This window comes from Ovis aries, chromosome 14, assembly GCF_016772045.2.
Source record: "Ovis aries strain OAR_USU_Benz2616 breed Rambouillet chromosome 14, ARS-UI_Ramb_v3.0, whole genome shotgun sequence".
NCBI lineage: Eukaryota > Metazoa > Chordata > Mammalia > Artiodactyla > Bovidae > Ovis > Ovis aries.
Window position 1 is genome coordinate 22,705,494 of NC_056067.1, and position 24,854 is coordinate 22,730,347.

Consider the following 24,854-nt stretch of genomic DNA (forward strand, 5'->3'; position numbering starts at 1 on the left):
CTTGCAGATCTCTTACGAACGAGTAATGTGGTAAGACTTGCTGTCCAATGAGGTGTCTTATTGAAATATCCCAGGCCGTTTCACTTGTCACAGCTGTCGTTTCAGCCGCTTGCACTCACAGTGTATAGCTTTCATTACGAAAATAGAAATTTGTGTCCTAAGTGCTGTTACATTACTAATGCTAAATATTTAATTCCCTGGGGTTCCAATTATGGTTGAGCACTGGCAACACTGATTCTACTTTTTAATAACAACTGTAAAAGCAATTTGAGCATTTTTCAATTAATTAAATACATAGTGAACGAGTAACCTCTTGTCATTTTGCCCTCTAGGACCCAAGCTAATTGGTGTAGAATAAAATGTTTTGAAAATTAACCGATATTCCGGTCTGCACAGTTATACCATTAAATTACAGTTCACAAAATGAAGTTTGTCTTTTAATAGTTACGCTCAATATAGTCTGCAGATGTTAGAAGGTACCTGTGTTTTATATACTTAACTGTGCCTCTAATTAGAGCAGAGTTGAAAGCTGAGTGTCATTCCTCTAAACACCAGTCAATATCAATAATATTTTGCATTGTTCACAGATAAATGCAACAAATTTCAACACAGGACAGTTTCCCAGCTTTCAGGAAGGATATTTTCCCAATTCAGCTTAAACATTTATAAAAGTTGGCCCTGAAGAATTCCTATCGTTAATTACACTCACAGGAGAAAAGTTCAAAACTAGATTTTTAGATTTCTTCACAAGTTACAAGTCTAACATCTGGGAAAGTCCTTCCTCGTTAAACACTTTGTTGAAGTTTCTCCTTCTGCCATAGAATGGTGTCGTAAATAAACTCTAAATTGGTTTTTCAGCTTTAAAAGGATGGTGAGGATGAATCATAAAAGCAGATGCCGTTTTACCCACATTTTAAAATGAATCTTTTTCTGAAGTGCAATGAAACCTGATTAAAGAGACCATCTTCTTGTAGAAAAACGTCTCTGACAGGTGTTCCTCCAGCTCTGAGTCTTGATTGGCCGTAATCTAAAATCCATGCTCGGAAAGTGAATGCCTTTTCGGCAGCTGTCTTTCTAACGGAGATGATCCCCTAAACAGGTTTCACTGAATTAGGGATCTCCGCAAAAGCATTATGGTTCATGGAGGAAGACACAGAAAGTGAAATGAATCACTCTGGGAGAGGAGGAAAAAAATTAGAGAAAATTGAATCATTTCCATACCAATTTTTAGGATTTAAATCTTTAATATTTCTAGGATGTTAGTAACATCTTTGGGAAATGAATTTTAATTATAGGATTAACTTGATAGCACCAGTCTGTGAATATAAATAGATCAGCCTGAATTTCTGATTTTTAAAAAACTAAGCTGGATAATGAGAACATTTTAGAATTTGGGGATTAGGTTGACTTCTCAGGAAGCATTCTATACTCCATCAGCAAATACACACACACACACACAAATGAAGAGAAAAATACAAATTTGTGAAAGGTTTATTTAAATACTGTTCTATTTGGAATGTAACATCTTAATAGACCTTCAAAATCATTGGTTTAACATAACCTATCATTAACAATTCTTAAAACACAATAGAGTTTGCAAATGACAAATTAAATCCAGTTATGCAAATTATTCTTGTCAAAGACTCATTTTTTTCCAGCTCTGAAACAGTTATATTTTGAAATTTGAAAGTAAAAAATAAGAGAAACTTTTGATTTGGATACAAGTGGCACAGATATGATTGTTTGTATTAAGAAATGGATCAGAATATATTCCAAAATACCTTAGGCACCTAATATTGAAAGATAATAATTTCATTAACTGACCACTACTTTAGTGATGTTTTGAGGCCAAAACACCACTGAACAAGACAGTATTTAGTTCTTCAAAAACACTGGACAGTTATCTTCAGTAACAACGAATGCCACTATATTTAGTTGTAGGGTCCCCAAATTCCTGTACACAACTAACCAGTCACTCCTTGAAGCCTAAGTGGGCTAATAACTAAGGCCACTCTATTTAGATCCGGGGTCCCCAGATTACTGTACATGACTAACCAGTCGACCCTCGGATCCCCTGCTCCAGCAGCAGCAGGGGGACAGCTAGTTGAAGAAGACAGACTTCTCCCTCAGGATCACACACCGCTCAGGTTCTCCTCTCATGGTGGAAGCTCTGACATTTCACATTCTTGGAGCGGTGGGCAGCCCGCGCTGCAGGGTGACAACTAACGTGTCTGCACGCTGTAAACTAAGAGGTTTCAGCTCTTACTCATCAGTACGATAACTTGGGATCTCATGGGGCAAACCCACAGGTCTGGGAAGCAGAGCTCCAGGGCTCAGTCTCAAGAACGCTAACAGACCTTGGACATGTCGCTGGACACCTCTGCCCTTCTGGTCTACTAGCTCTGACATGGGGGACAGTGTAACCCCTGGGCTGTTCTCAGGGTCCAACGAGGAAGCACAGTGAAACCCTGGAGATGCTGCTAAGCACCACAGAAATGCCGGACAACCAAGTTTCTTGTCTAATATTCACCTGACAGCATCTTTAATGAAGCATTTTTCATTTGTTTCTGTGCAAAGAAACTATTGTAAAAATATATGCAATAGCTCCATAATAGTGTGCATTAAAAATTAGAATCATTAAGGGCTCTGCAGTTTCTTTTAAGACATATTTATCTCTTTGGGCTGTGGCAGGTCTTCGTTGCTGCACGTGGGATTTCTCTAGTTGGGGAGAGTGGGTGCTGCTCCTCACTGCATATGTGCGGGCTTCTCGTTGTGATTGCTTCTCTCGCTGGGGAAGCACAGACTCTAGCTGTGCGGCCTTCAGTGGTTGCAGCACGTGGGCTCGGTAGTTGCGGTGCCCATGCTTAGCTGCTCCATGGCAGGTGGGATCTTCCCAGACCAGGGACCCAACCAGTGTCCCTTGCATCGCAAGGCAGGTTCTTAACCACTAGACCAACCCCCAGGGAAGCCCCAGCTCTGCAGTTTTGACAATATGTCTTTTTAGAAAAGCATTTTTTAGATGTATTAGCTTTAGTCCCAAAAAGTTACAAGCTAAAAGAGCATATGTTCGGCATTTTATTTTTTTTAAAAAAAAAAAAAGGAAAAAGAAGCAATAGGATAAAGAAGAAAAGCAAAATTTGCAGGATAGTATCATGATGTAGGCATCATTGAATAAACTATGAATATAAGATGAGGCCTGTTTTAAATCTGATTTGCGTTTCTAAGGAATATTCAACTAACTGCTTTGTTTCCCAGACACAAGGCCCAGAGCTCCTCTAGCCTGGCTGGAATCAGCTTCTGGTTGCAGAGCTTTGCTAAGTAGAGAAGCGTGTTGAGGGGAGGATTACAGCAGCTCTCACTGACTAGAACAAAGACAACCAACACATTAATAACTAAGAGTTTTCAGGGAGATAAGGGTTGGTGGCAAGTCAATACCCAACTGCAGTATCTGGCCTGTTAATGGGTTCTGGGAAGTCCTTTCTCAGGCAATCCCCCCATATTCTCATGAGTTTCATCACCTAGTTTTCAAGTCCACAGAAGTATAAAAGCAGTAAACTGAAAGGCAGAGGGCAGGCTAGCGGGGGGTGTGGGTGTGGGGTGGCGGGCGCGGGTGGCGGCAGTGAGAAACACAGCTGACAGCCGTTGAAGAAAGAAGACTGGTTTCAGAAATGCCCGTGAGAATTAAAAACAAACAGCAACAAAAACTAAAAACAGAACAGAACAACCAAGTCCTTTAATGAAAGCTGAGTGATGCAGTGCAATTCCAACTGAAAACCAGGAGTAATTATCCAAGTTCGCGGACTTGATATCTCGTTTTCAACATAAGAGGGAAAGGTATGATCCATTTTTAAAAGGTTTCCATCACAAATAGTTAATGTTCATTCTTCAGACTTGGCTATCTTGAATAGCCCACTCCCCGAGGGTTCCAGATTATCGTGGTTTTTACTGTAGTTAGATAGTTTTATGGTTAATGTACTGCGGTATAAATAAATATAGCTTAGCCTAAGTGTCTCCACTGAAAATATGTATGTCATAAAATGACAAATAAAATAGGTCAATAACCAAACCCACAGTAAATAATTCAAGCACTAAAGTACATAACATTAGAATAAACTAAAATGAGCCTTCTTCAACGCTGACTATAAATATATTCACCATGGCTGTTCAAAATGAAAAACAAAAATGTCCTAAGATAAATGGGGAGAAAAGAGAGAAGAAATTGCTCATTTGTACCCTTTGGATGAAATCTCAATAATCACACACTGTGTTCATGAGAAGAGGCTGTAGGAAAATGAATCTAGGCTATGCATCTGGGTAAGGGTCTAGTAATATTCTACACCACTCATTTATTTCACATCATAATGACCTATTAGGTGCTCAACAGATCATTGTTTATCTGAAATATAATTTACAAGTGATCTGGCTGTCACATAAATAAAAGCAGCGAGATATTGGGAGTATCATCAACTTTTCTTGGAGGTGTTTAGACCTCTAAGACATATGCAAAGGGAAAGAGCTGGAGACTGAAAAGGAGACCACTCCACTGCAGGCTGTAAAGCACATGTTGATTCTGAAGGCATCCGGAGGCAAAACCTACTGGGGGAAGAATGTCCCATTCTGGTTATTTTTCAGAGTAGGAGACTGCGGCTAATCTATTGTTGTTGTTCATTCGCTAAGTTGTGTCTGACTCTTTGCAACCCCATGCCTGCAGCACGCCCTTCTCCAAACAAACAGGAGATGATGAAGACAAGGCCAGAGTTCCCCTTCATGGCTTCCCTGGCACAAGCCTTGCTACTAGGTCATCTGTTCAGTCAGGAGACAAAAGATGCCCTGATCTGTGGCTTTGGGGAGATAGGGTAGCAAGATGAACTCTATGGAGCCTCTTGAGAACAGAGTGTAGCAACAAAGACCATCATAGCATCAGCAAGCCTCCTCTACTCGCTTCCCTGAGGCTAATGATGTCAGGGTTTTAATAACCCCACTGTTTTAGGTTTTAATGTACATGGCTATTTGGTTTGAGTATTTTATAGAGTTTATGGCCGTTTGAGCCATTTGAGGCAGGTGTACTTGCCTTTAATGTCTACTGGCTTAACTGATGCATTGCTATACCTATCTATTTTATTATTCCAAAGACAGGATATCAGTAAGCTGTGCAGTTTTTCCCATAGACTGAGAATTCTAGACAGTATGCTAGGTCACGGACATGGGTATCCCCCCTCTAGCCTTACCCAGTTTATGAAAAGCTCAACCCTACTTTCCAGGTCCAAATTCCACATAGCCCAGCAAAACACAGGCAGAGCACCAAAGATATTACCGAATCACTTTATGGTAACGTTTTAGCTCTCACATCATTCACAGTAAGCATCTCATGTGTCTATCTCATTAAGACACCTGGGTTAAGGATTAATTTTACTAACTATTACACATGTTCAGTGTATGCCATTGCATCTTTCACTTCACCAATAAAGGACATTTCAGGCCGCTGCAGTTGATTGGCAAGTGGGGGCGGATTACTCATTGTTTATGCTATTCTGAAGGGAAAAAATTCAGGAATTTAGAAACTATAAAGGTAAACTTGGTGAGGCCTCAAAAGACTATTTAGAGACAGGGCAGAAGAAAGGGGACATTTTCCTTCCTTTGAGCAGCGTTTGGCAAACTGTAGCCCATGGGCTAAATCCAGCCTGCAGCCTGTTTTCATAAATGTTATTGGAACACTTTTGTAGAAGTGTCATTGGAACTCAGCCACACCCACTTGTCTATGGCTGCTTTTGCGTTGCAGTGACAAAATAGTTGCAACAGACATTGTCTAGCCCACAAAGCCAAAAATATCCATTATCTGGCTCCTTCGAGAAAAAGTTTGCCAAGTCCTGCTTTAGAGAGGCTCTCTCTGTGAGGAGGATGGGAACCCCAGGGGAGCTGCCTCCATCCTGGAAAGTGAGTTCCCCACCCCTGACCTTGAGTGCCTCTTCTCTGGTCTCCCCCAGCCCTGAGGCATCCAGATGCTGGTTTCAGGGTCATATAGTAATTGCTCCTACCTAATGGCCTGAAACACATCCCACTTTCCAGTTGTGAGATACCCAATGAAGACACAAGGACATGAGGTTATCAGAAGTGTGGCTGAATCTGAAAGTTTCCCTTCTAGCTCCACACTTAAAATTGACTGTACGTTGTGATGTAGTCTAGGAAAACCAGCCTCTGGAGAGAAGGGTGCATGGGCTGGAGTGGTAGAAATGATGCCAGATGGGTCCTCTAGTCAGGTGGTAAGCAGCCTTCTGAGTGGGGCTGAGAAGTTGGTGTCTCCAAAGGATTTAAGCAAGGGGGTGACATGGTCTGATCTCTATGTTAGGAAGATCACTCCGACAGCTCGGGTAAGGTAGGTGGGGGGTGGAAGCTATCTTTGCCATCCCATAGGCTGCTGTTTCCTCCCCATCACGTCCACTCTGAAAAGCCCTAATCACCCTTTTTTTTGTAGTCCAGTTTGATGTTCTTCCCCAGGGATCTCAGAGCACCTTCTAGATAACTGCAAAAGTGGTATAATTCCCATCCCAATCACTGTTTTCTTGACTGCCTCCCACTCCTATGCTTCTCCACTTATCTGGAGTAAAGGGCCAACTGCTTATTGTCATTTTGTTTCAATCCTATTTTCTAATCTTCGGCAGACCAATATTTTTATAAAATATAAAATTGTGTATTTGGATATCACAGCAATTTCAAATAACTATTCAGGTTTCTAAACGCTTTCTTTTCTTTTTGGTGTTTATCTCATCACAGGCTGGTAAGTATTTGTGGACTTCCAGTTTCTGGTCCAACATGTAAAGAGCTTAGATGTCAACAACTCCAATATAAAACAAGTAAAATACTGAACAAACTGAAAAATCAACAATCCTGCAAGAGCCATAGGAGAAGTGAGGTTACAGGGCAAACGTTTGCCCCCAAAATTGGAGAGAGAGACAGGTGAATACAGAAAACCATAACAGAGCAAAAACCCACAAGCAGAAACCTCCATGAGAGCAACAGTGGGGAAGGAGAACCTGAATTGTAATTGACCAGATGCCAGAGGCTCAGTGTAGACAACTCTGAGAAGCAACAGGGAGACCCAGGGGGACCCAGTCAAAGGGAGTTCCCCCAAACTTTTATGAGTTTTACCTCCAGAAGCTCAACCAGATTCTCACAGTGAATATCCAGAAAGAAAAAAAAAAAAAAGTTGAGTTTCTATAAGGGGGAGGGGAAAAGGAATTATTTTAAAATGTTCCAAAACTTTCGTCTTAACAAGATCTGTCCTCAGGGAAAACTATTTTAATAGAGCCTAACCTGCTAGGGTTTTACCAGAGCCTAACTGACCTGAGGGAAAAGAAATACCCATTTCCAGCAGGCTCAAGCCTTCCACAGGGAAGAAGGGAGATATGTAACTCCAGCCCACTCTAGCCACCCTGTCCTAGCTAAAGAAGAAGACGACCAAGAAGGATTGTGAAGTTCAGGCAAGAGGCACAGGCTCATCAAGTCAGAGGCCTAATCTCATTCACTGCTGGTGGGAATGCAAAACAATACAGCCACTTTTACAAGACAGTTTGGCAGCTTCTTATATGTCTAAATACTCTTACATATGGCCCAACAATAGCACTCCATGGTATTTACCCAGAGGAGTTAAACATTTACATCCATATAAAAACCTACACATAGATGTTTACAGCTCCTTTATTCATAACTGCCAAAACTTGGAAGCAACCAAGATGTGCTTCATTAGGTAAATGGATACATTCTGGTACATACAGAAAATGAAATACTATTCAGCACTAAATAGAAATAAGTTGTAAAGCCATGATAAGACAAAGAGAAACGTTAAGTGCATGTTATTAACTGAAAAAAGCCAATCTGAAAAGCCTAAATACTTGGTGATTCTAACACTATGACATTATGGAAAAGGCACAACTATGGAGACAGTGAAAAGATCAGTGGCTGTCAGGGGTTGGTGGAGAGGAGATGACTAACAGGCAAAGCACAGAGGCTGCTTAGGGCAGTGAAACTATTCTGTATGATACTTCAGTGGTGGATCCACATCATTACACATTTGTCCAGATCCACAGAATGTAAAACACCAACAGTGAACCTTAACGTAAACTATGGACAGTGGGTGATGGTGTCAATACAGGTTCATCAACTGTAACAAATGCACTACTCTGGAGGGGAGTGTTGACCCTTGTGAGCAAACAGGCCACAACTCTTTCTCAGCCACTCAGGAGTATCTAGGAGCTACTATCCACCTATGTTCCAGTCCCCTGCTTCGAATAACAATCCCACCAGCCCCAGCTCAACAGGTAGAAGAAAGTCAAGGCAGCCTGAATCCTTTTTCTTCCTGCTGTGAATGTGGCAGTGCCCTCTGGAGGTATACATGTTCATTTCTATGGGATCCGAGAGTCATAAGTTGTCCTCCCAATATATGTCAATGATAGTAAACAGATACAGACAGAAAGATCATAGAGAGCTACCTTTGGAATTTATAGTCCTCCAGCTAGACTATTAACTCTGTGAGGGAAAGGACATGCCCAGTGTGGTCCCTACTCAATGGCCAGCACTGTCCTGTACCCTGTACCCAGTACCCAATACCCAGTACATGCTCAGTAAGGACTTGTGGGTGAATGCTGAAAGTAATATGATCCAGATAATGTTACTTACTAATCACTTAAGCATATATTGTAATCCAAACTCACCAAGCTTCTAAAAACAAAACTATTCTCCAGTCCTTTTTTCCTGGAAGTGTTTTGCCCCTCCCTCTCTATCTTTAAATCCTTCTGCACAATTGAAATTTAGTGCTCACTGCAGGTGGTGACTGCAGCCATAAAATTAAAAGACGCTTACTCCTTGGAAGGAAAGTTATGACCAACCTAGATAGCATATTCAAAAGCAGAGACATTACTTTGCCAACAAAGGTCCGTCTAGTCAAGGCTATGGTTTTTCCAGTAGTCATGTATGGATGTGAGAGTTGGACTGTGAAGAAAGCTGAGCGCCAAAGAATTGATGCTTTTGAACTGGTGTTGGAGAAGACTCTTGAGAGTCCCTTGGACTGTAAGGAGATCCAACCAGTCCATTCTAAAGGAGATCAGCCCTGGGATTTCTTTGGAGGGAATGATGCTAAAGCTGAAACTCCAGTACTTTGGCCACCTCATGCGAAGAGTTGACTCATTGGAAAAGACTCTGATGCTGGGAGGGATTGTGGGCAGGAGGAGAAGGGGACGACAGAGGATGAGATGGCTGGATGGCATCACCGACTCGATGGACGTGAGTTTGAGTGAATTCCAGGAGTTGGTGATGGACAGGGAGGACTGGCGTGCTGCAATTCATGGGGTCGCAAAGAGTTGGACGCAACTGAACTGAACTGAACTGAATCCTTCAAGCTGTTTAGGGGACAGCTATCGCCAGAACAGTCTTTCCCTTTCCTTCCTTTATATCCTTCCGAACCACATCTTTTTTAAAAAACAAATGTTGCCCAGTAATATTGAACAGTTCATCTCAGACTTGCTTTCCATGGGATCATTACAGCTGTATCATATGAGGAAAAAACATTTAATAATGAAAGAGAACACTTTAAAAAAGAACGAAAGAAAAAAATCTGCCTTTCAGAAATCAGGAAATCGCATTTTCAGAGAAAAGAAAATAGACTGATATGAAAGAATAGATTGTGTTCTCCGGCTGCTTCAAGATTGTGAGTTCCACCCCCTGGATATTCTGCTCGTGCCTCAAAACCAGCTGATGTGCCCACACTGTCTTTTCTCCATTAGACCTTCTTCTCCTAGGTCCCCCGTCTCGAAACACCACCACCACGACCGAACTGCTGCAGCCTTCAGGACACCCTCACTGACATGCTTTTCCTTTGTCTGCATTTGTAACCCTTCAGTCACATGTCCTTTTATTTCTAGCATCTTAACGTCTCACATCAATCCACTGACATCCCTCCTTCCCCTGGCCATTTTCTCAGCTCCTGCAACTGATCTCATCCCTGGACAACTACTTGCAAAACCACTGAGTCTCTTATCATCCAGAGACTCTTGTGTCACTACTGAAAGTTTTACCTCCACAATGCAGAGCTGATCTGGTGAAAGGAAGATGAAGTCCAAGCTGCTCTGTCTGGCATATAAACTGCTCTTCCAGCCTGGCCCCTCCTTACTCTCATTTCTTTCCCATCTCTGCACACATATCTTCTGCTTCCTTCGAGCTCCTCACTGACTCCCAAAGGCACCAGGCTTTCCCTTCCTTCAGGACTCAACCTCAATGCCCCTTTCCTACAGGAAGCCTTCCTTGACTTTACCCTCCCTCTGTCAGGCTTGCCTGGGGCCTCTGCCCCTGTGGTCCCACAGCACCTGGCCTTTCCCTCTCACCATGCTGAGCTGAAATGGTCTGTTTATAGCCCTCTATAGCCATGGCAGGTGCTAAGCTCCAAGCTCCACAAAGACAAACACTGCATGCTGTTCACCGTCTCAACTCCAGGCCTGAGTCCAATGCCCACTTTGTTGAATTCAGGGAACATGTATTCAGATTTGATTCCCTGAATTTATCACAATGTTAAAACCCAGCAGGTATGCATAAATAGTAATGAATACATGGAACATTCTTTTGGTTAAAATCCAGTTCTGAGATTAACATGCCTTACCCTGTTACTTGTACCCATACTGGGTGCCAAAACCTTTGGATGGCACGTGCAGATGATGAGTTAGACATTTATTTCTGACGTCTGTAGAACAAAATATTATGAAGAAGAGGGTTGTGATACAAGCATCTGAAGCCTGAATTTCCAGAATTGGGGACAAGCATCTTCAAGTTGGCAGCATCTGCTTTGGAGTCAAAAGATCCTTATTACCACTGAGGCATTTCATCTTCCCAGGACTCAGCTTCTTCATGTGAAAAACACGTCTTCTCTAGCTTCAAAAGCCTGCAAGTGGGAGCTGCCTGCTATTTTTATGCATTGAGTTTGAAAGGTGTTCTGAATAAAAAGACTTCTGGAAAAAAAATTAAATAGTCTGCTAATGTGTCTTGCAATCGACACTTCAGTATAGTCATACATAAAGCTTAAAGATGGCAGGTAGGCTAAGGTAATTTAGCAATGTAAGTTGTTCTAGAAACACTCTGTGGATAAAATATACATAAACAATTATAGACAAAATTATAAAGTGCTCGGTATTTTAAAAGAATATACAGAGAATATAGCAATCACAGCAGAGTCAGGAAGTCTAGTGGTAACCAACCTATGATTTGCAGTATTTGTAAAAAAATTTTTTAAACTATCTAAAATAGCACCGGTTTTTCTTCCTTTTTTTTTTTTTCCTTAAACTGCTAGATAAACACTATTACAAGATGATTCCACAATACTGGGTCATTACATATATTCGGAAATTTTAAGTCGCCCACCTCTTGTTGCACTTTCACAAGATCCAATTCATCTTGGCCTCCCCACTGGCAATGGTATATAGTTAAGGGTACTGGAATCTGTATTATTACATGTAAAGCCCTGAGTGTCTTAATTTGGATGTCTTTTATAACCACTTTGATCAAATCTGTGATTTACATAAACTTATAGAACTCTAATAGTCCCTTAGGTGGCTTCCTTTTTCCAAGTTCCTGACATAAAGGGCCCAGTCATATTAGAGAGTCCTGATTTAGCCTTCTAAAATTGGATGTATATTTAGAAAAGACTCTCAGCTCTCTTCCTACCTTGACTGCTTGAAAAAAATGCACAGAAATACTTGTATTTTCTTAGGGTGCCCAAAAGAGTTTCTTAGTAGAGCCATCAGCTCTATGTACCGTCTTACAAACATGTTCTTTATGTAACTTTTATCTACATGTGATCTTGCAGTTTTAATTTTGGAGCTCTTCCAAAAGAATTTAAAGTTCTTTTATTTTAAGCTTAAAAGAAATAAAACATTTCAAAGTATTATAGTCTTATAGGTTATACATTTAAGACATTAGAAAGGTACAAAATATTCTATCCCTTATCAAACATAAAGGGAAGAAAATATTTTGGTTTTCACAAACTGAGCTTCATAACAAAAACAAACTTCCAAGCCCTGGTTTTAGGAGGAAGAGTATCCATTTGTTTTTTTCTCTCAAATACGCATAATTCAAATATTACTCTTAAAGAAAGCCTGCCACATTTCTGGTGAGTTACTAAAACATAGGAAGCTATTAAGTATACTTTGGGCCAGTCACAAACCATTTTAATACCACGGGAAATTCTAGCCAGACCAGACTGCACCCCACTTTCAACAAAATGAACTGCAGCTTCTTTATTTCTCTTCCTAATGTCTTTTTTTCTCCATATCACGGATATGCTCCATCCCAGCTGAAGCCCACCATTTTCTGTGAGGCCTGTTCCAGCAGCTTCAGCTTTCCTAGCCTCTCTCCTAAATTCTGAAGGTTCTGGATTTCTAGTAATACATAATCATGTTGGTCTCTATCTCAGTTTCTATCTACTTCTCCCCTGTCCCCATCCCCTAATCTAAGAATCAAGAGAACTACTCAAAGGGGTCAGGGTCTGTGTAGCTCTTCCTTATCATTAGGGTCCCAGTGCCTAGAAGTGCTAGACAGAGGTGCTTCCCTCGCTGCTTCATGCTGAGTGACCACTGATATTTATAGATTCCATGTGTCCACAATATCTTTTGTCCAGGTCATTTTCAAGGGCAAGGGCTATTTTATTGTCTTACGTCATTTATATCACTGTGGTCACGGCCATAATGGGTTAAAGATGAAGTTATATTTAGAAGTACTGCACGACTGGGGTCTGCTCGGCCTAAGGTGAGGTCCCTAAGGCCTCACTTGAAAAAATTAAAGATTTATAGTATTGACTTTTGTTAGAAGGATTATTGTAACCCCTTAATGACATCCAAAGTTTTCTAAAAAGAAATGGAGCAACATCTTCATTAAGAGTGCTAAAGTCAATATATATGGTAGAAAATAAAAATAAAATTATCCTTGACAATTCTTTCAGTGGGCTTCTCCCAAAATATAGCATAGATGGTTTTGTATGTGCCTCATCACGTCTCAGTAAGTATACCAGCATAATTTCTACCAGAGTTGGAAACAGCCATTCTTCCACTAAGCATCGCATAAAGTAGCTGCATTTTAGGGGCCGGGTACTAGAAAAGATGGCTTTCCTAGGTGGCTCTAGTAGTAAAATACCCACCTGCCAATGCAGGAGACTCAGAAGACACAGGTTTGATTCCTGGGTCAGGAAGATCCCCTGGAAAAGCAAATGGCAGCTCACTCCAGTATTCTTGCCTAGAAAATCCCATAGACCAATGAGCCTGGCAGGCTATAGTCCACAGGGTTGCAAGAGTCAGACACAACTGAGCATGCCTGCACTAGAAAAGATACTTTGTTTCTCATTTCCTTCTTTTTCTTCCTACATGCATATAGTTGAATTAGATGGACATGAAATGCAACACAGCTGAACACAAATTATAAAGATAATGAATTTATTCTACAAATAAAATCTGCAGGCAACATGGTAGTGACAAAAGTTAAAGTCTACAAACTGAAAAACTATTACAATATACCCTTGAATGTCAAGTCTCTATTAACACTCGGAAAATTTCCCCAAGGAACCTGCCAGCTTTGTGGCACTTTTCTATAGTGTACGTCTACCTTTATTCCTTTACACAGAAATTGCTTACACCCCCCCCCAAAAAAGTCAGTTTTTTCTCAAAAGTATTTCTCTAGAAATAAGAACAAAATCTAGTTTGTGGAAAAATGTTTTTTTTTATATCTAGCTACAAGTTATTTAAAATAGTCTGTATGTTTTGAAATCACAGACAAATCCAGTTAAAGCAAAAATACCACAAAAATGTAGATGTTCTCTTTGTCTCCCCTTCCATACACACAAAATCAATTCTAGTCTTAAAAAGATTCTATGTAATTATCATATGACCCACAATCACACTCCTGGGCATTTATCCCAGGAAAATGAAAACTTGTGTTCACATAAAAATCTGTACATGCATGTTTACAGCAGTTTTATTCATAATGGTGAAAAACCAGAAACAAAACTGAAGTCTCAACTGGTACAATGGTTAAACAAACTGTGGGGCAACCATACCATGGGATATTACCCAACCATAAAAAGAACAGAATATTGATACATCCAAGTTGAATCTCCAGAAAATTGTGCTGAGAGAGAAAAGTCAATCCCAAGAGGTTATATACTATGTGATTCCATTTATAGACCATCCTTGAAAAGAAAAAAAAAATTATAGGAAAGGAGAACAGCTTAGTGATGCTAAAGGAGGAGGAGCCGGAGAGAAGCATGTATGATTATGAAAGGACAGAGTGAGGAGTCCTTCTGGGGATGGAAGCTCTGCATCTGGGCTGTAATGACGCCAGTGTCCAGGCTGTGATACTTTCCCTACTGAGGGGAAACTTACTAACGAAAGGTACAGAGGACTGCTCCCTTATTTAGTAAAGCTGCATGTGAAATCTGTAATTATCTCAAAATATAAAGTTTTATTAAAAATAAAAAATATTCTAACCTAAAAAATTTACTTTGCTGTACAGAGATCTGCGCTTAAGAATTTATCACAGCATTTTGTGAAAACTGTAGAAGTGGATGAAGTACAAACTGTGTCACGTACAAAACAGTCACTCACCACTACTTTTTCGGGTGTCAGCACATCTGTGCATCTCTCCAGTCCCCTCACTAAAGGCTACCTCTGGTCAGACATACCCCTTGACAGTGTTCACACCACCGAAGCCAGAGGCCTGCCTGCCACAGAGGAATCCTTCCGTTTTCCTTCAGCCACCACAAAGGCCACAACAAGGAATTTCCCGATGACAAGGCAACCCCTCATTATTCAGTCTGCCCAAATATAAGAACTCTGTGGAAGACTGGATGTCAACCTTTATAGAAACCAAATACTCAAACACGTAACAAATGCTCTGCCAGTTGAGATGGTTTTTCCCTCATACCTGAGTTGAGCTAATAGATGTTTTTAAAAGAAAATGTTTCATTCCAGAGGGACTAATATAGAGAATTAAAATTATATATATGGATACCTTTTAAGTCTTTCTTCTTCCATAAATATAATAGGGTCACATTAGAAAGTGATTTTAAACCTATTCTAATGATATCAGATTGCCAGAAGAATTGCTATAATGGAGAAAATGATTTTTCTCGGGGGGAACCCTCTTTTTCAGGTTTAAACATTCATTCAGTTCAATAAAGTCATTTTAGAAAAAAAGTCAACATATAAAATTGATTTTATTTTTTCTATACTTTGATTAAAACAGCATTCAGTAACACTATAATGCTAAGCATTTCAAATAAAACTGGTGATCAAGAAGGGCATAACCTCCTTCTGCATGACAACTGTGGATTTTAATTGGAAAAATCCTGTAATCTATAAATAAGAATATCAAAAACATATTTAAACCACTTGAGCACTTGATTTTTCCATGTCCTTTGCATCTAGATTGAACAGACCACAGGAAATTTCAAAGACTGATTGCTGAATCTAAAAGAAAACACAAAAAAGTCTATTTAGTTGTCATGATCACTGTCACCATCAGCCCCTAATATCTTCTTATACTTCACCAACCTTACTTAATTTTGCCCAGCTGCTTTATGCTTGGGAGAAAGACAAATCACTAATCAATCATGTACACTAATTAAAAATGCTACCTTTTGGAGGCATTGTAATACCTTAGTAATAGGGGTGAGGATTTCCTCTAACTGCTTACTTTTAAACATTTTTGATAACACATGAGCCAGGATACAGTGAACATTTGCAAACGCTTAATGCTAGAGTCTACATAAAATATCAAATTGCCCCCCCCAAAAGTGGCGGTACAATTCTGCAACTGGTTGAGGTCACATGGAAAATAGAATTATATGCTAATTTGTTCCTATATTAAGTTATCATAGAAGGTCAGACCAAACAGAGTAAAATGAATTCTGGAAAAAAATTAACTAAGTAGATTGGTATGTACCGTATCAAAGTAAACTGTTTATCTTAATAGATACAAATGCAAGAAAGGTTTTTCAAATGGGGGTATTTTCTCCTTTTTGAAAAAAATAAATGTTTTAACCAACCCCAGGCAATGACTTGCATGATTTAAAAACACTTTACCTAAATAATTTTTCCCTAAAGGAGAACAGGGCAGGATATTTTTTTTTTCAAGGGGAGAGAAGAAATGGAAAAGGGCAGAGTATCCAAAAGAGAATAATTTCCCCAGAAAAAGCTTTATCTATGTACTTATTAAATTTTACTCACATAAATAGTTCTGCACATGTATTATAAAATGAATAGCCAGGTTTAAACTACATGATGGGGTCAGGGGGTGCTTACCATATACATTTATTATTTTATTCCAAAATAAACTAAACAACAATATAGATGTTTTCCTTAACACAGATTTGTCTCAAGAAAATATGCTTTATTTTTTTTAATTACTGAGAACGATCTATATTTATTTTTTTCTGGAGGGTATAGTCTGTAGATAAGCCTTATCCATAAGTAAGTTCTCATATCTAAGATCTAAGATATGAGATCAACTTAGAAAACTATAAACCAAATTAATGGTTGAAGAATTTGGGCTATCAGTTTCACATATGATGATGGTGCAGGCTTTATATTTCTATTTTCAAAGGTGCTTTATAGAAAAAGGGAAAGAATCTGGAGGAGAGGATAATGGAGAACTAAAATCTTACAGCATTCGAAACCAAGGGACAAGTATTTTATAAAGTATCCAGTTTACTGCAGGACACAACTAGGATGAGTAACAGAAATCATCTGTCTCACACCCTCAGGCAAATTCCTGGGGAAAAAAACCAAAATGGTAATTTTTATTCTAGAGTCTATCCTATTTTCCATTAAAAGATCTGTTTGTATTTTTCATTTTATTGAAACATTTCCAAAGCAGTGCTGCAAAAGAACTAACAGTCACAAAGAGTCACCTGAATTTTCTAAATCAAAACTCATTTTTAATTTCTAAAGGGACTTTACCTACTGCTTTCAATAAAATTTCATTACTATTAGTTATCATAAAATATGTTAGGTTTCCATGGAATACCAGTTTAGGCATAAGGTCTTCAGGCTCCTCGATGAACTATAAAACAAAGCTATATACTACTTTACTATCATTGTTTGAAGGACCTTATATTTTAGGGTCTTGATCCATTAAAAAGTTGAGAATTACATTTGGAAAGGAGGGGAAAGTCTAACAAAAATGGAAACATGCACTGCTGCCTAAAATATCAGGACTTAAGTAAATTAATCTTCATTCCCAGTGAAAGCAATCTGATGTCCAGGGACTGGGAATTATTCCACCATAAAATACAGCACATTAAATACTACAATAGACCCATTTGAAATGTCTTAACATAATTATTATGTCATCTACAAATGACTGGATATAAACTTATATGTTAATATTCAATACCACAGGTTCTAATGCAAAAGATGCTGAAATGGTAAATATATTAAGTTGGTTAAAGGTAACAGCAAGTAAATCAGTATCTATTCTATGACTAAAAGTAAGACTCCAAATAAGATTTGAAAAAGAATCGATAAAAGCAAGGGCAGAATATTTGGACCCTGGTTATCACAAATAACACTATCATTCTGATGGTTTGCATATAAAACTCCTTATCTCCACTTGCTAGCTGAAAAGAATGAAAAGCTTACTACAACCAGCTAAAAAGAAAGTCTTTACTATGCTCCTTGAAAAAGCTCATTTTCACATTACTCAGGCTTCATTATGCTAAATCAATATTCGTTTAGTCACTGGGGTTATTGACATATTTTAAAATAAAAGTATACCCTTCAGCTACTGCACTCATTACAGGTAATTTGTCTTGTCAGAGAGCAGGGAATATTATCCTAGTCTTTCAGGGGCTGACAGCCCATGGAAATACCTCCCCATGGTTACAACTGTAAATAATTTTAAGGTAAAATATTGAAAAATCAATGACTGTTTCCTGCAATCTGTCACAAACAAATCAATCATAATCTGTACTGCCAGAGACTATGATTTGAAGGAGATGGGAGCAGATGTAATTCTTGGCTGGAATCTCTCATTTCAAAATCACTTCACATAATGGTGTCATCATTTAAACACTTAACAGTCAGTGCAACTGCCACTGTAACATCTAGTTGGACAAAACCACAAGGAGGAGGAGGAGAAAATGCCATCACTATTATGTTAACAAACATTTAATTTAAATGGTTGCTGCATTAGGAAATTTCAGCTGAAAACAGTTTTACCTGCCCCCTTTCACAGTTTTAAATTAATCAAGGCTGATTTTCTGTGTACTAATGTTTAATAAATTAGTCCATGACTAAAGCATGTATTTCTTTTATTTTAAAAGTCCATTAGAGAGAACAAAATTTGGAATTAATAAATAAAACATCTGGATTTTAGAATAATCCATAATTCTATCTATATCTCAAAGACAAAAAAAGAGTGTCATAGATGTCAAGATTATACATTTAAAGTAGGTTTAATGGTCTCAGTTGCCTAGATATTAAATTTTATATTTTCCTTCTATTAATAAATATTACATTTCAACTTTGTAATACTGAAGCACAATTTAGAATGACGAGCAAGACTTAGTCAATTCAAAAATACCCTTGTATTCCATACACAAGCTATACCATAGATTGATATTTTAAAAGCTGGAGTGATAACCCAAGTAATACGAAGTGTAAAAGTTGGTCAAGGTCATAATATTGAATTGTTCTGCAAATGTAAACTGCCTTCCAAGTAACCACTTTTGGATAATTTTTTTCCAGGCCACATGTTAACAGCTCTTCAGCTGCTTCCAACCTCTACCTAGGACAGAATAAAAGAATCTGAGATTGGTATGCTGCTTCTTCCTATTGTATTAACCAAAAGTGTCATTTGATTTAAAGATTACAGAGTCGTCTTCTTGAAGTTTTTTGTTTTTAACTCTATACTAGCTCTTTAATAAAAGAAACTGGTTTTAGCTACTACTACTGTTGCTTACCCATTTCCCAATTATATAATTAGACATCATAAAGTCCTTCATTATTCCATTAACAGCCTTCTATAGCTATAGTTTGGGGAGTAGATATTTTTGATGACTAGAAAAGTATATCATTTTTCTTAAAAAGGAAAAAAAATTACATAAACACCATAACACAATTTAAGCCTTTATAAACATTCTTCAAAACAGAATGACTGAATGACAGACTGATATTTTATAAAAGGATTTGACTCTGTTTTTAATTTAACTTGCATAGTGAAGGCAGCAGCATAGCCTGAAAAGATGGAAGCTTTTCCTTCTGATACAAATTTTCTCATTTTTTATTCTTGTTCAAGAATCTTAGATTCACTCTTGGACACCAACATTAGGTTTCTGAAACTGAAAAAGCATGCACAGAAATGCTCAAAGATCTCATCCAGAATAAAACAGAGTCCTCCATTCCATGTGAATCCCTGCAACAGCTGCAAAGAGAGCAGCAAGCCAACCTAGTGAGAGGAAAGGGAAAGTATTACCCACAGCCCAGGATTACACAAAAAATGGAAAGGGACCTAAAGCTGACAACTAGGGAAGGAACCCGAGTGGCGCAGCTCCCGGCCTCCCGTGCGCTACAGCAGCCCCGGCTGGGCCTGGAGAGCTCCTTGGCAGAGCTCTGGAACCAGTTGTCAACCAGCGAGTCTCCCACTCTGGGCTGGGTGGTGGCTGACAGTAAACTGCCCTGCAGACAGCGTGTTCCCCTAGAGAAGGTAACAAAGCCAGAGAGGTAAATGAGGACAGCTAAGCAACTGCTCAGTGTGTGCACATCAACCACACACTAAAATGACACCTACTGGGATGGGGTAGGCCACCATCGCAGATCTAATTCTCAGAAAGAAGCTATTTTAAGGGTGCTGAGTAGGCCTAGCTGAGATTTCTCAGCCCTCCCAACACAGCAGCTCAAAAACTCAGCAGAGAAAAATCAGATTGTTTCCATACCCCAAATTTAAAGAAATTGCTGCCTCCTAGATAAAGTTCTTATATGTAATAAAGGCGCAGGATTACAGAGAAAAGTATTCTCTTAAAAGAGATAATATTACCTCCCTATCTTCAGAATCTCCTCCTTCCAAAAGCCAGTACAGTGGCTCCATTATGGACTGTAGATTCTTAAAGAGAAAAACAGCAAGAGTTAGCTTCATCTTTCCTACCACTTCCTTCCTTCATTGAATTACAATTTAATTACCTATACTTGAATTGATTTTATTCCTGAAGGATATATTTCTCAAAAAGCATACCCTAACCATTTCCACCAGAGAATATTTAGTATAACCTTCTCTGTTAATCAACTATAATCTATTATTGTTGGAAAGGACATGCTTTCTTCATCTTTTCAAGAGTAGGGAACTCCCTTCCACACACCTATTTTATATAAAATGAGAATTAGTTTTAATATATTTGAATACCATTAATATATAAATAATAACTATAAATCTTAATAAATTTTGTCGAATAACAGATATAAAATCCAACCAATTTGCCTGTATGTTTAGGTTTTCCTATATTCATTCTTAGGAAGAAAAAAAAAAATCTAATCCTCCGTCTTTTAAATTCAACAAGTTTATAAGTGGTTAAAAAAAAAAAAAACTAAGCTTAAAGACAAACAAAGAGGAATCAGATTGTTCACGGTATAACATTTTCTTTGTATCTGTGTGTTTCCTAAGTCACTATAATACTTCAGCTCTTGGTCATACATGAAGACCTATAAGGCTCAATCAGTTATAGAAGAACACAAAGGTGCTATTTGAAAACAATTAGATATGACTTCATTTAATATTGAGAATCACTTTAATGCCTTTGAAAGTATTCACAAAGAAGCACTGATTCTATAGCAGACTGTACTCGAGTTGCCTTCTGTAGAATTAGCTTTCTTTCTTTTTTGGTCCTCCAACCATCTTTTTTACTTCAGAAAATATTCTCTATCACTGAATCCTGTACTTTGCTCTCCCCACTAGACAACACAAATATTCTGCACACTTTTTTTTTCTTATAGCTTTTCTCATCTGCTTGTGTTCAGCAGCCCCTATTCTGATGAGAAGGGACAAGTTTTGAGCACACCTGTATGTTCTTTGTCACTGAGAGTTTAGTACCTATGACTAGAGCTGATACTCCCATTATATTTATTCTAAAAAAGAATTGGGATAACGAAAATAATAAAAAGCTGTAATTTGATATAAATATTTCTTTCAAATAATTCTCTCTTTATAACATATCATAACCTTAGTCTTGATTTTTATGAAAAGCACTGAGGTCATAAATTTCACTATCCAAAGATACCATTAAAAAATAAATCATTCAGTTTATTTCCATGAAGCAAAATGTTCCTACTTATTAATACATTGGTAAAATTGTAATAAAGGCCTCAAGTGACGTTCTTTGCATTCTGTACTGAGACTGTCCCTATTACCAATATAAATACTTTGGTAAAACAAACACTGGTGCTATTTTGGGTTTACTCCCAAATATACAAGCACAACTGTGCAGACACTCACTTACAGATGAGCGTGGGGATGCTCAAGGACAGATTTCAGTCAACACTTGGAGGAACCCCATAGTTCAGAAGTGAACTTAGCTGAAAACATCCAAACGTATATGGAAGCATCATACTCATAACCTGCACAGAAAATAAAAATGATTCTGTTTAAGGAAATATAGAAGTCTGGTTAAATACTTCTGAGATATTAGATATGAATAGCTAATCTAATTTTCCCCAAGGTATCACTTTATATTACCGAAAATAAACAAGTAAAGACTGTATCAAGGTATGGAATATCATTAACCTGAGAAAAGGTTGGAAAAATGGATTACATAAAAGATAACTGTAGGACAAAATTATATTCTCTTCTCCTGAACGAATGTTAAGTGCATCCTCACTAATAAAGATTTAAACTTTAACTACATTTGTATATACTGGTTTTCAATTTTGAAGCATCTAAGTTAATTTACCACGTTAAATTGGTACTTAGGTATACTCCAGCTATAAAAATACTACAAATTTATGAAGAAGTTAAGTCATGAATACCACACTCCAGAGTAGTGCTATGAAAGCAAACCAGAGTCATTATTGAACAAAAATAATAATAATTCCGAGGTTTTACATCTTTTCAGAGTTGTACCAGCTGCTATTCTATTAAGGACAATTATTCTCTATAAAAACAGCTACCATTTATACCCAAAAGATGTTAAAACTACAGGAGTCCACACAATGTAGACACTGAAGGGAAATATGTAAAGACATTGAGGTACTACCACACAAAACAAGCTCTGCTATCTCAGAGTTAAAACGTTATTCCAAAATATAATACTGTTTTCATAATCTATTTTAAAAAACATGTTTAATTCACTCAGGATCACATGATCTAATTTACTTGCATATTATCAACTGAAAAACACTGACAATTTCCCCAAGATTTCTATACTGTAAAAATATATAACTATATATTAATACATTAATAATTACTTGGTATTATTTACTAAAGCAGATGACAGGTAATTAGCTCATATTCTGATTTAATTTCTTTTAACGTATCATACTTGAAAATAATAGATGGATAATAACACTGGGATGCTGATACTGGCTGCCAGAAAAAAAAATTTTGATGGGGGATCTGGGAGATAACTAAAGCAATTATCTCAAAAGTAATGCTCTTGTTTTTGTTTCAGCAAACAAGTCTAAATAAATCATTCTTTGATTTTAGTTTCCCATATAATGACAGGCAGCTAATTATCCCTGGAGTCACAAATAAGCTGTGACTCTATACCTGGCCTCTCCGATCATAACGCCTATGGCCTCCTCCACTTTCATTTCCTTTTTCTACAATGAGTTTTAATATTAAAGAAAAACACTCACACATCTTACATACACATTGATGGACAGCCGGCTTCCAGGAAATCATGAGCTACAAAAAGAGGGGGGAAATCTTAATGCAATACTTATGTTGAAGGGTATTAGGTGCTGGGTAAGCCAAGGGGTAATATAATCAACAGCATCCGTCTTGCTATTGTTTTGGCATTCAGAGATTTGAAGTAAAGGACAGTAATATTATTTTAGTGGTCATCCAGGTTATGATTCAGAGCCTTAAACTAATAAGAGTCTAAATGCACTATCTTCACTTGCTCATCAATTCGAATTTACAGAAACACATTTTGGAAGAAATAAAACAGTTTTCTTCTGTGTCTGGAAGTAAAACAAGGCATTCCATAAACAATGTAGCTAAGTACTTGAGAAGAAAAAAGAAAATGTTTTAGATCATGAAAACATCCTAAGAGACTTAAAAAAAAAAAAAACAAAGAAGGGACATAAATTTCTTATATATTTACTTTTTCATTACATTCCTGTTTCTGCACATTAAGCATGTCTTCCTCTACATATTTTTTTCTGAATACTAATAAACGTTTGCTTAATAACATACTAGGCTATTCATGCTTTCCTTTCTAAATCAGAAACCATTATTCCACAAAGATGGAGCACAAAGAAAGCCGACAGAAGCATTGCCAAAAAAGCCACAAGTAGTATCAATACATGCCAGAACACTTAACACTGAACTATCATTTCTCTCAAACTTCTGCTGCCAAGGTGCTCACAAAATCTGGAACTCAAAGACAGATTTCTAGTGCAATTAAATTCTCCAGAAGCAAAACTGTACAAAAATATGCTGCCCTTCTTATGTCACCATTTTATAGACAACATTTTCTCAGGATCTTAATTAAGATAACGATGCACACCTGTGTCAACATTCTCTGGCAAGACAGCCTTATCAATCATAATCCTTTAAGTACACTCCAAAACAGCAAAGCGATATGACAGAAACAATCTGTTGCCTTTCCTAGCCTGTGTTGTGTCTCTCCCACAAGAATGATGAGATCTTTTAAAATACAGATCTACTTTTATAAGTCTTTAAAGTTTTTACTGTAAACAGTTATTACACTAAATAAACAAGAATAACCTCTTTTGCACTCGATTTAAACAATGACAACTGTGCAGCCCAAACTCTAGGAGCAAGCTCCACACCATGTTTTAGCAATACGATTGTGTCTGTTATTTTAAAGCTCTAAATTTTAAGAGTAATGCGTAACAGGATCCGTGCAGACATGACAAACCAATAAACCCTTAGGAAGTTTTAAAATTAGAATGTTTTAAAGTCTTTCATTAAGATCAAGGCATGCCTAGCCCTAACCTAAGTGCAAATGTTCAGAAAGATACAAATGCACCAGTAAGCGGAAAAGAAAAAGAATCGTCTTGGTAACCTGGAACCAGAGGGAGTTAGTTCCTGCCTGCCGGGGGGAGAAAGCTTCAGTGACAGGAGATGAGTTAAACTACTGCTAAAAGTAAGCAGGCTCCCAAACTGGAAAGCTGATGAATAAAGTGGGAAAAGGAGGGAGGGGAGAGAAAGGAATGCATCCAAGGCTAAAAGTTAAAACCTCGGGTTTACCAGCAAAAACGGAAGGCTTTCACATGAAAACGGAGAAAACCCGCCAGATGCTATCTGAATCCCGCCTGCCTGCTAATGATCAGCTCTTCCCTCTAGCATATTAACACGAGTCTATCGCAGACACGGGCGGCGGCGGCCGGCGGAGCAGCAGAGCCATCAATGTGCAAATAAAGCAGAAAATAGAGACATCCTTAAGAAATGAGTCTCAAATTTGACGCAGAGCGGAGGTGACAACCACAGCAACAGAACCATAAATTCTAAATGCTTCAATATCTTTCAGGATTCTCTCCAAGTCCTTGACACCAAAAAGAAGACAGTATTAGAAAACCGGGGGGTGCGGGGGCGGGAAGTATGGTGTGTGTGTGTGCTTTGGCGGGGGGTGGGGTGGGGGGAGTGGGGGCTGC

At 38.3% G+C, this 24,854-nt stretch overlaps 1 long non-coding RNA gene across 14 annotated transcripts in view; it reads right to left on the reverse strand.

Annotated features, from left to right (window-relative positions):
• Positions 1–24,854, reverse strand: part of LOC106991591 (uncharacterized) — a 60,963-nt gene that overhangs the window by 35,666 nt on the left and 443 nt on the right. For 8 of the 14 annotated variants that reach the window (XR_009596177.1, XR_009596169.1, XR_009596172.1 and 5 more), the window contains exons 2-5: positions 21,515–21,632; positions 20,062–20,127; positions 13,172–13,228; positions 10,646–10,991 (exon numbers count right to left, since the gene is read on the reverse strand). This is a non-coding gene — a long non-coding RNA (uncharacterized LOC106991591). Of the gene's footprint in view, positions 1–10,645; positions 10,992–13,171; positions 13,229–20,061; positions 20,128–21,514; positions 21,633–22,868; positions 22,918–24,854 lie in introns of all 14 variants that reach the window. The other 6 variants (XR_009596167.1, XR_009596168.1, XR_009596178.1 and 3 more) reach the window with 4 other exon arrangements.